The sequence below is a fragment of the Desmodus rotundus genome, chromosome 1, assembly GCF_022682495.2.
Source record: "Desmodus rotundus isolate HL8 chromosome 1, HLdesRot8A.1, whole genome shotgun sequence".
Classification (NCBI taxonomy): Eukaryota; Metazoa; Chordata; class Mammalia; order Chiroptera; family Phyllostomidae; genus Desmodus; species Desmodus rotundus.
The window spans coordinates 153,766,699-153,782,346 of NC_071387.1; the positions used below are offsets into that span (position 1 = coordinate 153,766,699).

The 15,648-nt window shown below is 37.9% G+C and overlaps 1 pseudogene; it reads left to right on the forward strand.

Moving 5' to 3' along the window:
• Window positions 1–13,175: 13,175 nt before the first annotated feature.
• LOC112307570 (SNW domain-containing protein 1-like) lies at window positions 13,176–14,908 on the forward strand (annotated as a pseudogene).
• The last annotated feature ends 740 nt before the right edge of the window (window positions 14,909–15,648 follow it).

A 15,648-nucleotide genomic window follows, 5' to 3' on the forward strand; every position in this document is an offset into this window, starting at 1 on the left:
TTGAAGGCAGGGTCTTTAAGTGGTAATTAAAGTAAAATGAGGTCATATGGCCCTAAGGCAATATGGCTGGCATCCTAATAAATAAAAAGATTTAGACATAGACACACACGGAAGAAAGACCACGTGAAGACATTAGAGGAAGAGAGCCATCTACAAAGCAAGACTCTAGAGATGCTTTACTCCATCTCCAGAATCATGAGGAAAATAAATTTCTGTTGTTTAAACCACCCAGTTTGTGGTAGTTTGTTATGGCAGCCCTAGACAACTATTACAATAGGTAAGTTATTTTACCCTATTATCTGTGCCCCAGTGGACTTGTAATGAATATCTGTTATTTATCTTGCCTTTCATCCCTTTCACTTTATTTTGTTTGTCCTGTTCTTTCTAAACCTTTCATTCCATGGAGTCCTAATAGGTCTACCAACAAGGGTGAACACATGATCAAGACTATGCCGTCCTAAAATTCCTTCCCACTGCATTTGGCCCAGGGGAGACTTCTGGCCCCAGCTTGCAATCAGTCTGTTTCTCTTAGGACCTGAAATCTCAGTACAGTCACACAGGATAGAAGGAATTTGAAGCCGAGGCATTTCATGTCTCTACCCTTAAGAGATTCTCCACAAGTTCTCACCACAAAGATCCCTGGAGCCACCCCAGCTGTTGACCTCCCCAAGGCTTTGAATTTCACCTCTTCCTCTGCTTCTGAACCAATCCATTCCCTTTTTCAGTGTAAGTTCACTAGAGACAGTCTGTTCCTTGAAGCCTCAGTTATACACATATTCTTTTGCACACTTGGGTCTCTCCCATGATAGTTTCTTAATAAATGAGTTAATTACATATTATTGGGTCTATTAAGGAAATGTTTGAGAATGCCTTGCTCAGCAAAACTTTCCATCACACCTATCCAGTGTAGGTAGGTGACAATACCATTTCACAAGTGAAAAAGGTCAAAGAACAGATGCTAACATATAAATAAACTTTTGCAACACATCAAACAGAACTTACTAAGAAAATCTGGGACAGGAGAAAACAGTACATGGAAAATTCAAACTGCAGAAGTAGAGAACGTGCTCAATAACCAGGCTGAAGTGTGCACCTGCAGAGCACAATGACACACAGGTAACAAGGGCCGGGAAGTGACTGCGTGCAGCCATTTTGCAACAGTAACTTGGCCCTACTCTCACACCCCCAAACCAGAAGGTTTCTAAAGAGAGAATCTGCCTCATTAGCCATGTGAATTAATATCATGCCTTGATAAAAGAATTTTAAGATCACTTTCAATAGTAGTGCTTCCTAATAATCCTATACACATGATATGCAAAGAATTTCTTTCCTATTTACCAAAACAGTGAGTTCCCACAATGAAAATTACTTATTCTGCATTTATTATTTACATCACTTGCACTTTGTTGACATTAAATTTATTTTAAAAAATATATTCTCTTAATGCCATATCATTCACAATTTAAAAATTGCCTAGAGCCAGATAATACAATTAAATCTCTGAATTAACATAACCTCTTTCTACTTAATTTCTTTTTAATTTTTATTGCATCTATTGGGGTGACACTGGTTAATCTAATTATATCGGTTTCAGATGTACAATTCTATAATACACCATCTGTATATTATATTGTGTTTTCTCCACCCCAATTCAAGCCTCCTGCCCTCACAATTTACCCCTTTTACCCTCCTCTTCCTCCCTCCACCTGCCTTTCCCTCTGGCGATCACCATAATACTGTTGTCTGTGTCTATTTTTTTCCTTTGCTTAGTCCCTTCACCTTTTTCACCCAGCCCCCAACCCTCCTCCCTTCTAACAGCTGTCAGCCTGTTTTCTGTATCTATGAATCTGTTTCTATTTTGTTTGTTTATTTTGTTCATCAGATTCCACATATAATTGAAATCATATGGTACTTGTTTTTCTCTGACTGGCTTATTTCACTTTCTGTTTAAACTTTAGTCAACATGAATACAGCTCTCATTTATTTTTCCATCCTCCTTCAATATTAGAAATTAAATTTCACTAACTTTTTTTACACCTGGGAGAAATTTCTGCTTGAGGTTTCTGCTTTTCTTTACTCAAAGAACTGCTACAAGAGTTTTACAAAAGTATTATAAGCCACAATCTAAACTGATTTAATTGCTCACAAAACTGGCATCATTCACAATGCCAGCATGCAGCTAATTAGTATTAGGAAACACCTTTCACATTCTAGTGAAGTACTGAATAAATCACCTCCTGAGGAAGGTTAACTAACAGAATCATCAGTAAAGCTTTATCATCACGTCCTATGCCTAAGGAAGTTTGCAGTTGTCCCCATTACTAGCCTCAGAGCTAATACCTACTTATTTCACCCAACTACAAATGTGCAAATTAAAATATTTCCTTCCCTCCCCCTCCCTATCTTCCTACCTTCCCTTCCCCTTACCTTTCTCCCCATCTCCACTGTTTCTCTCTGCTGCCCACATACTCTAAAGAGTGCCAAGACCACATCACAACCCACTCTCCCCTCCTTCCCTTCAGTTGCTGAATGTTTCCATTTCAATGTTCTGGACCAGTCAATCCCAGTTCATCAAATTAGCCCCCAAATAGAGACAAACACAGGAAGAGAAAGTGGTTGTGACTTACAAGATGCCAAAAGCCTCTGTGGTGCTTTTTCCCCTTTAGATAACAGCTAACATTGTCCCAATCTCCCACACTAAATAAACACAAGAGAAGTCTAAGTCTTGGTCTCTCCAGATCAACTCTCTTTAAAATACACAGAGCCTCCATGGTACGTAAACACATGACTAGCCATTAAAATGTAAGGGATCGTGTGCTAGGGATGAAAACCCCAAGCAGTAAGTGGCAGGGACCCAGACATGGAGTTGTGATGTGATCCAGTCATCACTAGAATCCGATTTAAAGACAGGAGGGAAGGAATGAGATGGTACAGTACGAAGTAAGAAATGGCCTGGACTAGGATAAGGAAAGGCTGTGCTCTGAGTTAACTGCTTCAGTGAGAATGGCAGGGGCAGGTCCATGTTTGTGTGGCATGCAGAGTTGTAATTTTTATTAATTGTCACAAAAGTTAATATTTATTTAGAACGAGAAAAGAAATAACAGTGAATTACTCCTTTTTAAAAGTTGGCATATCTGACAGATGTTTTAACACTGTTTTCCACATTTTTTATCTTCCTCTTTGACCATCTCTTCAAATGACAGATAGGTCATATCTTCTAAAGAGAGAGCAGGAAAAAACAATTCAATCTTTCTTCTAGCATGACTTTTGGTTTTTATTACCGATAGATTCTAAAAGTTTCCTTTAGTTTCACAACACCTGCTACATAATGTCAAGTAACTTTTTAGGATTTTTTCAAATTTGACAAAATCTCTCCTGAAGTTTCTTTCATACATGACTAGTTTCTGGTTCAATATATTTCAAATCTTGTTTCTCTCCACTGCCTGCACACTTTCAGTGCCAAGAACATGTTCACATCACAAGATGCCCCTGGTCTTGCACCTTCAAATCCAGCTCTCACTATAGAAAGCAGTTCCTGCATAAGGACAGTAGCTTTGGTCGTGAACCACATGTAAAACAGAACTAACATCAGAGGGCTTTTTCTTTTTATAACATTTCTCTGTAACCAAATCTCAAGATACTGAAGCATTTGAAGTGTCAGCCAATTCTGTACTCACTTTTATTTTTTTTAGCATCTGTTCAAGATGTTTATTTTTTTTCTGTTTTTATTGTATTTTTTCCATTATTATTTATCCCCCTTAGATCCTCTTCCAGCTCAACCTCCCACCCTCCCCCTCACAATTACCACACTGCTGTCTGAGTCCATGAGTCTTTTTTCTTTTTTGCTCAATCCCTCCATCCCAACTCCCCACCGCAGAGCTGTCAGCCTGCTCTCTATCTATGAATCTGTCCCTACTTTGCTTGTTAGTTCAGTTTGTTCATTAGATTCCACATATGGGTGAAATTATATGGTATTTGTCTTTCTCTGACTGGCTTATTTTATTTAGCATAATGTTCTCCAGGTCCACCCATGCTGTCACAAGGGTAAAATTTTCTTCTTTTTTACAGCCAAGTAGAATTCCATAGTACAAATGCACCATAGTTGTTTTATACAACCAAACAATCCCATTTAAAAATGGGCAAAGGACCTAATAGACACTTCTCCAAAGAGGACATACAGACGGCCAAAAGACATATGAAAAGATGCTCAACGTCACTAATCATCAGAGAAATGAAAATTAAAACCACAATGAGATATCATGTCACACCTGGCAAAATGCCTATCATCGAAAAATCAAGAAACATCAAGTGCTGATGAGGATGTGGAGGAAGGGGAACCCTTTTGCACTGTTGGTGGGAATGCAGACTGGTGCAGCCACTGTGGAAAGCAGTATGGAGATACCTCAGAAAAGTTAAACATGAAACTGCCTTATGACCCAGGGATTCCACTTCTGGAAATCTATCTGAAAAAAACCAAAACACTAATTCGAAAGAACATAAGCACCCCTATGTTCATTGCAGCATTATTTACAATCACCAAGATATGGAAGCAGCCCAAGTGTATACCCACGTTTAATTGTATGTTAAATGAAGTAAAATTCATGTGGAACTTGCAAATAATTTTCTCCTCACCGGAGCCATGGCTACGTGTAATTTGGCTCTCTTCCAGGCCTTTTTAGATGGTAGTGATGACCAAATTATTCAGCAAAATCAATGAAGCATTATATCATACTTATTTTCAATAAGTAAATTCATACTGAGCTGCCAAACAAGAAAAGTATTCCTTGTAATGCAAACCAAAATCAAAAAGACATTGTTCACAGAGCGCAGGTAATGAGCCAGAATATCCTGCATTTAAAGCTACCCATCGCAGTACAGGCGACTGTGGACGTACTAATTTGTAGGCAGTAGAGGGATGACCTACCATTCATATTATTTCATCCTTATAAAATGTAATGTTCTACCATAAACTAAACAGTTTAGTAAAAAACTTATAATGGCTCCCAAAATGCCTAATACAGAAGCTAGATTTTAAAGCCATGACATACAAACAGTATTTCCACACTTCATTGAAAGCATCTGTTTACACTCTCCTTAGGGTGGCTATGAAATTTCTGACTTGTGTCACAATGATTTCATAAAATTAAAAAGCTATATGGGCTTTTTACTCTAAATTTAATAATTTATTAAAATCTGGAAACCTAAAAATACCTCTTTATCACTTATTTAGTCTTTTAGAAAAAAGTTTATGTTTAAGATGAAATACATGTTTTAAAACCCTCTTTGATTACAAGCAATAGTAAACCTTTACTTAAAGGCAGCTATTCTCAATCTTGGATGCATATTAAAAAACATCTGGGGAGCTTTTAAACTCCTAATGTCCAAGCCACACTCCAGATAAATTAATTACAATATCTGCATGCCAGATCCTGGCATCAGTACATTTAAGAGTCCCAAGTGATTCTGGTATGTGTTAAAAGTTGAAAACTATTGCTTTACAATGTATTCACAAATAGGTGGCAAGAGCAGGAAAGAATACATTTAAGAGTATTTTCTATGATTTAATTCAGAGGAGAAAGCTGTACAAAGTACCAAAGTCATTCCCAGACTCTCCAGATGGCAAGAGGTTCCTCAAAGTAAGAAGATTCAGGGTTAAGATTATTGCAAGGATGTGGCTATGAAGACTATTTGTTCAGACTTCAGAAAAACTGACCCTGTCCACTAAACCAACAGGCTTCTATAACTAATATGGGTTTTGATGTCAGCCAAGCTAGAAAGGAATCTGTGTTGAAGAAATTTGTGGGTGTGACTTTTACCTAATGGAGCAAACACCAATAAAATTTATAGAAAGCCTACACAACTTTTTAGAAAATTGTACTAACAAAAGTACCATTGGCTCAGACTAAAGGGGGCACGGAATAAGAGACCATAGTGCTACCAATATTCCAGAGTGGATACAAAGCAGGTATGGCCTGCCCAGTGATTACATGGTCCATGGAAAGGAAGGATGATGCGGAGGGCAGATTCAAAGGTCCTGCAGGGCAAAACTAAGAGCACAGACATAATCAAGGAACTGGCAATCTGTGGGCAGCTAGATTTTAGAACTGCTATTGGTCAGGGTACTCATTTCCTATTGCTGCCATTAAAAATTACCGCAAATTTGGTGGATTAAAACAAAACAAATTTATGGTCTTACAGTTCTCTAAATCAGAAGTCCAGAACAAGCTTCACCAAAATAAAACCAATGTTTGGTGGAGCTTTCTAGAAGCTCTAAGAGAGAATCAGTTTCCTTATTGTGGGTTGTTAGCAGAATTCAGTACCTTGACATTCTAGGAATGAGTTCCCCATTTTCTTATTGAACATAAGTAGGGGCTGTCTCTAGCTTCTAGAGGTCATCACATTTCCTTGGCTCATGACCTCTTTCTCCATCTTCAAAGCCAGCAGCAACCTCTCTGACTCACTAATCTGCCTTCTCCCACTTTTAAGAACTGAGGTAACGACACGGGCCCACCTGGCAATCCAGAGTAATCTTCCATCTCAAGTACTTAACCTTAATCACATCTACAAAGTCCCTTCTGCCACATAAATTAACACACTCACAGGTTCTGGGAATTAGGAAGTGGACATCTTTGGGGTAACTTTTTCTACTTACCATAATCACTAAGTGATTAAGCCTCCTGTTCTCCTTTTTAATGGGAATACCTACTGTGAAGATCCTATCTGTCCTACCAGGGTAAGTGTGGGAGTGGGCCAGGGGGGACTGAAGTGGGAAAAAGAACAGAGAGACAACTAATCTCTTTAATGCACAGGTCTTCGGAGCAACTGAATCTAAACTCAAGGAGCTGTGCCCAAGCAACCAGACATGAGGGGCCTCAGTCACATCTCATCTGATTTAGATGAAGAACTCCTGGATTTTGAGCTGATGCTTTCTGTAGTAGAATGACATTTTGTAGGACCTTGAAAGGGGATGCATATGTTTTACAAGTGGGAGAAATGTAAATAATCTGAACCAGAAGGAAGACAGTGGTAGACTGAAGATCACTGCAAATTCTTTATACTCCTTCCATTGAGAGGTAGAGTCTACATCCCACAGCCCCCTCCCACCTTGAATCCTGTGACTCCTTTGACCATGGGAGTATGGCAGAAGTGATGCAATGTGATATCCACGGCCAATTATTGTGGCTGTCAATAAAGAATGCTCAAAAAATGTGCATCAACTGAGTGGATAAATAAAGAACCTATTCTCTGCAGAAGTCAGGGTAACAAATTACTTTAAATATTAATACTTATATACAGTCACATGACCATTTATTGGATGTTTACTATGTGCTAGGAAGTATGCTATGTACTGTTATACATGTATTATAACTGTATTTTATTATGATCATAAAATAAACACTATAATCTGCACTTTATGGATGACAACAGAGAGATTAAATAATGTAAATATAATCATAGTAAGTGTGTTCATGGATATCCAAACCTGGGTGCCTCTAATACCAGTAATTTTCTTCCTTTCTCCTTTCTTTCTTTCTCTTACTTATTTTTAACTTCCTTTTAAGGTAGCAACATAAATGGTAAAAGAAACACACAAACAGTGCAGAAGAGTGTATCATGAAAAGTACATTTCCTTCTCACCTCTGATCCTAGCCTCCCACTGCCCCCCGCTCAAATAAAAGCACTGCTACTAGTTCCCTGTGTATTGTTCTAAATACGTTCTTGGTATATACAAATGTATGTGTCCTTTTCACACAAATGTAGCATTTTAAACTTAATAATTCCACTTTTTTTCATGTAATCATCTGAATCCAAAATCTTTAAACCATGAACTGCATTCCCATACACAGACACACACATACAGGTAAAAACTGAAGAAATATCAAAGTAATATGAAGCAACATATTTGATAAAGAATAAAACATTCATGTGGTCAAAACAAATCAAATATTTTATTCCTCTAGTTTCTTTCAAATAAATTTCTTAAATATCAGTTCTATTCCTGTCACAGTTCAGAGGTAGCAAGTATTATGTTCATTAAACATATGAAAAAAAATGTTATGTAACTTAAGTAATAATATCAAAGATCTATTCAACGTATAGACACCTACAGAATCCTAAACAAAAAATAAATGGCAGAGGTTTAGGTCTGACATTATTTACTAATTTTAACTAACCACTAGGGAAAAAATACAAGAAATTTACAAAGGAAATCGCTAATTATCATATAGAAAAAAATTATCTTGGGTACCCCTTATACTGAGGTAGTTCCCACCTATTACTGATGCAAAATAAAATTTGAGCATAGGTTTTCTGAAGAGGTGGCAGAAAAATATTAGTATAAAAGGAAATTAAAATTTTACAAAATATAAAAGATTTTGCAATATGAAAGATTAATTCAGTATTTCAAGAATTACTCTCCTGGGATAGGCATTTATGTTAAAAAATATGAGAATATTATCAAACTGCATCTTTCTGGATAAATTTGGCTGATAAATGTCATACAGAATAAAGCTATTAATAAACCTATCTTTCTTTAGTAGTAAGAAAAAATGACCTAAATGTTTGCTTATAAATTTTTTATCATACCTAAATAGATTATACATCAAAATGACACCCTAACTAATATACGTACATGAATAATTCACATTTATCTTCATTTGGATTTCCCCCAGAAGCACACTTTGTGACAAAGATTCTAGTACAAGTCGTTGGTTTGGGAGATCTCAGGAAGCACTGTTGTGGGTGCAGTGAGAAGTAAGTGAAGGGGGTTTTATCAAGGCAGTTACCACTGTGGGCAACCAGACTTGATACCAAAGGCAGACTCTGACAGATGGTGTAGAATACGCCCAAATGTGGAACGAGGGAGCTAGGGTATTGACCCACTGTCATCAGTGAAGGGATGCTCCCTGAAAGTGTGGATTCATGGACGCTTCTGAGGCAAGGGTGCTCAGCCAGAGAAAGCCCGCAGATAGTGGCAAGACCTTCCCACTGCAGGGGTGGGGCCTGCGGGGATACGGACAGTCTCCACTGTAAGATTTTAGACCAGGGTAGGCACACATTGTCTGTAAAGGTCAGCGGAGAAAATAGTTTAGGCTTGTGGGCCATTACAATCTCCTTCTGGCTGCTCAACGGCACAGTGCAGCACAAAAGCAGCCATGCACAATACAGATGAGCATGGTTGTCTCAATAAAACTTTATTTATGGGTACTGAAATTTGAATTTCACATAACTTTCATGTGTTATCCTTGAAATGTCATCCTTCTTTTGATATTTTCAACCACTTAAAAATGAGAAAACCATTCTTATTTTGCAGCCATACAAAAACAGGTGGCAGGCTGTATTTGGCCCACTGGCCATAGTTTGTTAACCCTGTTTTAGACTATGAAAATATTCACCAAACATTCATAAAATCCCATGGGAGATGACACTTAATTTGCAAGAATATCCTATGATGATATTTAATAACCAATCTAACATCAAAACTCCCTAGTGTTTTGAAATAGTTTATTTCCGTTTTAGTCCACTGATCTATGCTAGAGATACTAATGAGTTATTAAATCAAGCGAACATGTATATGAAAATGAAGTGATACAAATTACCTCAGCCTTGTTAAAAGCTGATAGAGTTCATTTCATTAACCTGTTCTTTTAAGTCAAAGGAATCTTGTATCTGAGGGCTGCCTCCAAATATGTATGAATTATTATATTACAGTTTTTCATCAGTCTTAAGTGCATTGTGCTAATCTGCATATTTAAATTAACTCTAAGTCTACATAATATAATCTAAATAAGGAAGTACAGAATATCACTTTACAGAAGAAATGTAAGTGGACTGTTGGAAGGTGGGGTTCATCCTGGTTTATTTTTGCCTCACAGGAACATTATTTTTCTTTAGATTATAAATTTATTTGGGATTGGCTTATAGGATAAAGCAGTAATTTTCAACCTTTTTCATCTCATAGCACACATAATCTAATTACTAAATTTCTGTGGCACACCAAAAACTATATTTTTCTTAATCTAACAAAAAACAGGTATAATTTTGATTTACTTACAAAAATAATACTAATAATAATAATTACCTAACCTTTTTGATCCAAAGTGAGACTTTTAAAAGTCAAGTACCTATACTTGCATGTAAGGATTTCTGGTACCAAAAATGAACAAATCAGACACAACCTTATTATGTGACGTGATCAATAAGATGCAACTCTACTATATGACCTATATATTCATGGTTCAAGACAGGGCGTTCACACTGGACGGCTATTGTTGTGATGGATTTTTTTTTTATTTCACAATCTAAGGGAAGAGAGGTCAGTGCTTGCATGTTTTAAAAGTTCTTGTGGCACATTAGTGTGCAGCTTGCAGCACACTGGTTGAACTGCTGGGATAGAGGGAAGAAATGTAGATTATGGAAGGATATAAAGCCTCTTCTTCAAAGTACCCCTTTTTGCCAACACTACAGCAGGCAAAGGAATCAGAGAATCTAAATGCAAACTGTCCCACTGTAAACCTTGGGTTACCCATCTGACCTCTCTGATCACCATTCATTTTGAAAACAGTCACTTAACACCAATTGTAACTATGCAAAAAGCACCTTGCTAGATGTTGGAGATAGGTTCTGTCTTCTAAAAATCCAAAATTTAGTAGACAAATCTCGGTAATTCAAATTGTAAGTGCTTGATTAAATGTGTGTGCAATGTGGTGTGGGATCCCAGAAAAGAGAATGCCAAGCAAGCGTCACAAATAATACTTGAGCTAATTCTTAGCAAAATAAATACGGCATGGTATGCTATGGGAAATAATTTAGAATTTATCCTGCAGACAATAAAGAGATCAAAGGTCTCTGAGACGGGGAGGAACCTGAGCTAAAACACAGGCAGCAAGGGTGAGGTGAGGAAGTAGACTGAGAGACACACCTAGGCTGAAGTTGGTGTACTTCCCTCACGAGACACAGAATGAGCAGAGCCGTAGTCAGTGAGGACTCAAAGTGCTGGCTTGGTGGATTGCGAGGATTGTGTTAACACTGATCGTGATACACTATACAGGAGGAAAGAAGTTCAGAAAGAAAATAACAGTTTGGCTTTTAACAAAGTAGGTTTGTTTCCTGCGTTTTACCCAGTATACTCATAGTGCTAGCCTAAGAGTAAAAGAAATGTCTGGGCTAAAAGGGTTAGAATCAGGAGCCTCCAATCCTTGGAGAGCTGTGTGGGAAAATAGAAGAGGCCAAAGACAAAATCCTGGTAGACACAAAAATGTTCCTGTTTGTAAACAGATATAGTTATGCACCTTAGAGCAAGCATTCTGAATGCACAGATAGGCTTCAAGAGATTCTGCTGCAAGTGTTTATTTGTTAATTCAGTCAGTACTTATCACATACCTTCTAGGTACCAAGCCCAGTGCTAGGTCATAGGTTTGCAGCAAAGAACAAGACAGACAAATCCGAAGACTAATAGAACTTATAGTCTATGAAGACAGACATTTAACAAATGTAAAGAAATAAAATAATTCTAGACTGTTCCAAGTACTAGGAAGAAAATGAGTAAAGGGCTATGATAAAGAGAATAAAAAGGGACCTACTTAGAAATTTTTTAATTATTTTTTTAAAATTATGTTGTGTCAGGATCAAACTTCTCTGAGGAGGTTTCATTTAAGCTGACACCTGAGAGAAAAGATAGAGGAAGCATTCCAGGAAGATGATAGCAAGTGAAAAATCTTTTGTAATGAAGTGCTTTATCTGTTCTCAAAACTGTCAGAATGCCTGCATGACTAGCAGATAGAAAGCAAGATAGAAATGATGGTAGAGATGAAAGCAGGAGACAAACCTTACAAAGTCTTACAAAAGAGGAGGTGAGGATTTGAGAGTTAAAAAAAATAAAAGGAATTGAGGATGACTCCCAGTTTTCTGATTGTATTAACTATATGGATAGTTGTGTGATTTGCAAAGAAAAATGGAGACCCACGAAAAGACAAATTTGGAGCTAAAGTCAAGAATTTGATTTGTGCACATTAGCTCGTAGTGTGTATGGACCAACAAGTGGGAATATCAAATAGACACTTGGATATATGAGTCTCAAGTTCAGAAAAATGTTTTGACTGAAGAAATACTTCAGAGAGTATTTATTCTCTCTGTGATATTGTAAGATATGAGAAAAAAATAAGATCATCTGGGAAGAGTGACACATCATCACTCAAGAAATTTTAGCTAAATGAGTGAACAACCCGTTAAAGGTGTCTTATAAGTCAGACAGATATATATTTAAATCTTGATTGTGCCACTTGTAAGCTGTATGATCTTGGATAAATCACTTAACCATGATGAGCACAATCTCTCACCCGTAAAAATGAAAACAATAACAACTAGCTCACTTAGTTGTTTTTAGAACTAATAGAATTACAGGTATAGCGTGCCTAACAGTGCACGCAACAGAGCAAATTCCAAAAGACACTAAATTTCCAACATCGCACTTCCACAACACCCCAATTCCATAGGTGAAACTTCTTACTATACTGTTACCAAAGCCTTTTTACCTTTTATGTGCCAAGCAGCATACTACTTCCTCTCCCTTCCTGCCTTCTCTTCTCTCCTCCCTTCTCCTCTCTTCTTCCCTCCCTCCCTCCCTCTCTCCCTCTCCCCCTCTCTCTCTCCCCACCTCTCTTCCTCTCTCCCCCTCTGTCAAAACCTATTGACCCTGGCTGGTGTAGCTCAGTGGATTGAGCGCAGGTCTGTGAACCAAAAGGTCACCAGTTCAATTCCCAGTCAGGGCACATGCCTGGGTTGCAGGCCAGGTCCCCAGTAGGGGGGCACTCAAGAGGCAACCACACATTGATGTTTCTCACCCTCTCTTTCTCCTTCCTTTCCCCTCTCTCTAAAAATAAATAAATATAATCTTAAAAAGGAAAGGCCTATTGAGGGCCTACTATACACTTAATGCTTCCTTTGGTTACTGAGGATTCAACAATGAACAAAAGTGTAGTAGGAATGAACAGAAAAAAACAACAACAAAAAAACCCTGTGCCTTTCATCATCCTAAAAATAGAATTAAATCAAATATATACCTACTGTAATTAACAATGATAAAAATCAGTCACTATGAAGAAAAAACTGAAAAATCTGTTAATTCAGTTTGTCTGGCATAGCTTAATAAATAAACAATAGCAAAGCAGCAAAAGATGATGCTCACCAGCTTTTCACCTGCACCTATTCTGCTATCTCAGGACCAGCCTGAGACTGATGAAAAGGCCAGACCCCAGAGATCATGACAGACCTCCCAAAGAGAACCTCCCCCAAACAGGTACCAGAAAGGCTTGATACCTTGCTTATTAGAGGACTTGGAGATGAAGGTTATTTTCCAGAGATCCTTTGTGGCCCAGTGTCCACTGGATATGGGACAAAAGAAAAAAAAGTCAAATGCACTGGTCATTCAGGTGGATGCTGAAAAAAAAATAATAAATATGACACAATTGCTCAACAAGGACAGTCAAAAGGCAGGGTCATTTATAGGAAGAACACTGACCTGGTCCCCAAGAAGTCATAAATGCATATGACCCAGACCTGCAGAGGCCTGATGAGGAAGCTATTACAAAGATAACAGAAAAGACAAGGGTGATGTTAGAAAAATCTGCATCACAGAAGGTTTCGGTGGCCATGCCAGTTTGAGCAGCTGATAAACTGGCTCCTGCTCAGTTTATCCAATACATACCATCTCAATAAGGAGTGGCTTTCAACTCTGGAGCAAAACAGAGGGTAATTCAGATGGTTAGGAATGCAGGAAGATCCTATGGAGCCTCCAAAATTCAAGATTAGTAAGAAAATTCCCCGGGGACAACCTTCTCCTCCTGCACCTGTCATGCATTCTCCTAGGGAAGCTCCCCCTTGTAGTTCAACCTGGAAAAATGTGAAGGGTTACATAATTCCATCAGACAAACGTCTGGCTGCTCACGGAAGAGAACCACAGACAGCTCACATAAATGAAAATTTTGCCATGCTGGCCGAAGCCCTCTACATGCTGATCAGAAGGCTCATGAAGCTGTGGAAGTATGTGTTCAAGTAGAGAGAAAGATGGCTCAAAAAGAAAAGGAGAAACTCAGAAAAATGGTCCAGAAAGCCAGGGAGAGAAGAGCTGGGATCAAAACCCCATGTGGAAAAAGAGGATGGGGAAGCACATGAAATGGATGAAATCCAGCAAGACAGGTGGAAAGAGAGACAGCATGACTGAAATCTTTCCAGAGCAGCTGCTGATAAAATGTCAAAACTGCAGAGAAATGAAAATTGAGATAGTGAGGTCATTTCTCTTGGTGTGTCCAGTACTCAGACTCCTAATGAAGCCAATATGACCAAAGGCTGTTCAACCAATGCAAGGGTATGGACAGTGGTTTGGCAGGTGGAAAAGAGGAAATTTACAATGTTTATGATCAAGCCCAGAGAATGAACAGAAAAAAAAAAGCAAAAAACCCTGTGCCTTTCATCATCCTAAAAATAGAATTAAATCAAATATATACCTACTGTAATTAACAATGATAAAATCAGTCACTATGAAGAAAAAACTGAAATATCTGTTAATTCAGTTTGTCTGGCATAGCTTAATAAATAAACAATAGCAAAGCAGCAACAGATGGTAAAGATACAGCCCAGCATATATACAAGCCCAGTAAAAATCTGGACAAGGACATGTATGGTGCTGATCTAGAAGCCTGTTTTGTTCAGATTTGTTCCTAATACGGAGTTTTCTGGCTTAGAACATAAGCAAAGAGGTCGAGAAGGACCAGTTCAGTTTGAGGAAGATCCTTTTGGTTTGGGCAAGTTTTGAGAAGAAGCCAAACAGCATGGTGGCTCTAAAAGACCCTCAGATAGAAGCCACCCCAAGAAACATGAGCATGAAGGCAAAAAGAGGAGGAAGGAGTAAATAAACCTCTCTTCCAAGTGAATGGATTATCTACAACCCTAATGATGCAAGTCCTATGGGGGAAGACTTTGTAAATCGGCCAAGACAAAAACCAAATCTGAGTCCCCAAACTAGTTTTTATTATAAGAGAAAGGGGGGATGGAATTTTCTAGTTTGAACTATTCAGTTTTTTAAGGAGTGGGTTGTGTTTGTGCTTCTCCCACATTTTGGCATTTATAGAACATACTGCCCACACATGAAATTCAGACCACTTCCTTTTGTTTGACTTTATTACTTTGAGGTTAATATTTTGTGTAAGAATGACTACTTTTGAGTCGTTACCCCAACCACAGTGACTAGAAGGATGTTCATGTATTGGAACTGTCCTGCCAAATGATGTTTTCCCCTATTGTACTCTTGTTTTAATTGGGAGTGGGGAAAATAAGCACTTGCTTGGTGTACCTATTTGTTTCAAATAAACATATTTAGGCAAAAATAAATAAATGAGGAATTTCAATCATTCTATTAAAATAAACTTGGCTTAAGATCTGGAAACATCCCAAATGCCTATCAGTAGATGAATGGATAAAAAAGCTGTGGTATATTTATACAACGAAATACTATACAGCAGTGAAAAAGAAGGAAATCTTACCTTTTGTGACACCATGGATGGACCTGGAGATTATTATGCTAAGTGAAATAATCCAGTCAGAGAAAGAAAAATACCATATGATCTCACTTATATGTGGAATCTACTGAAC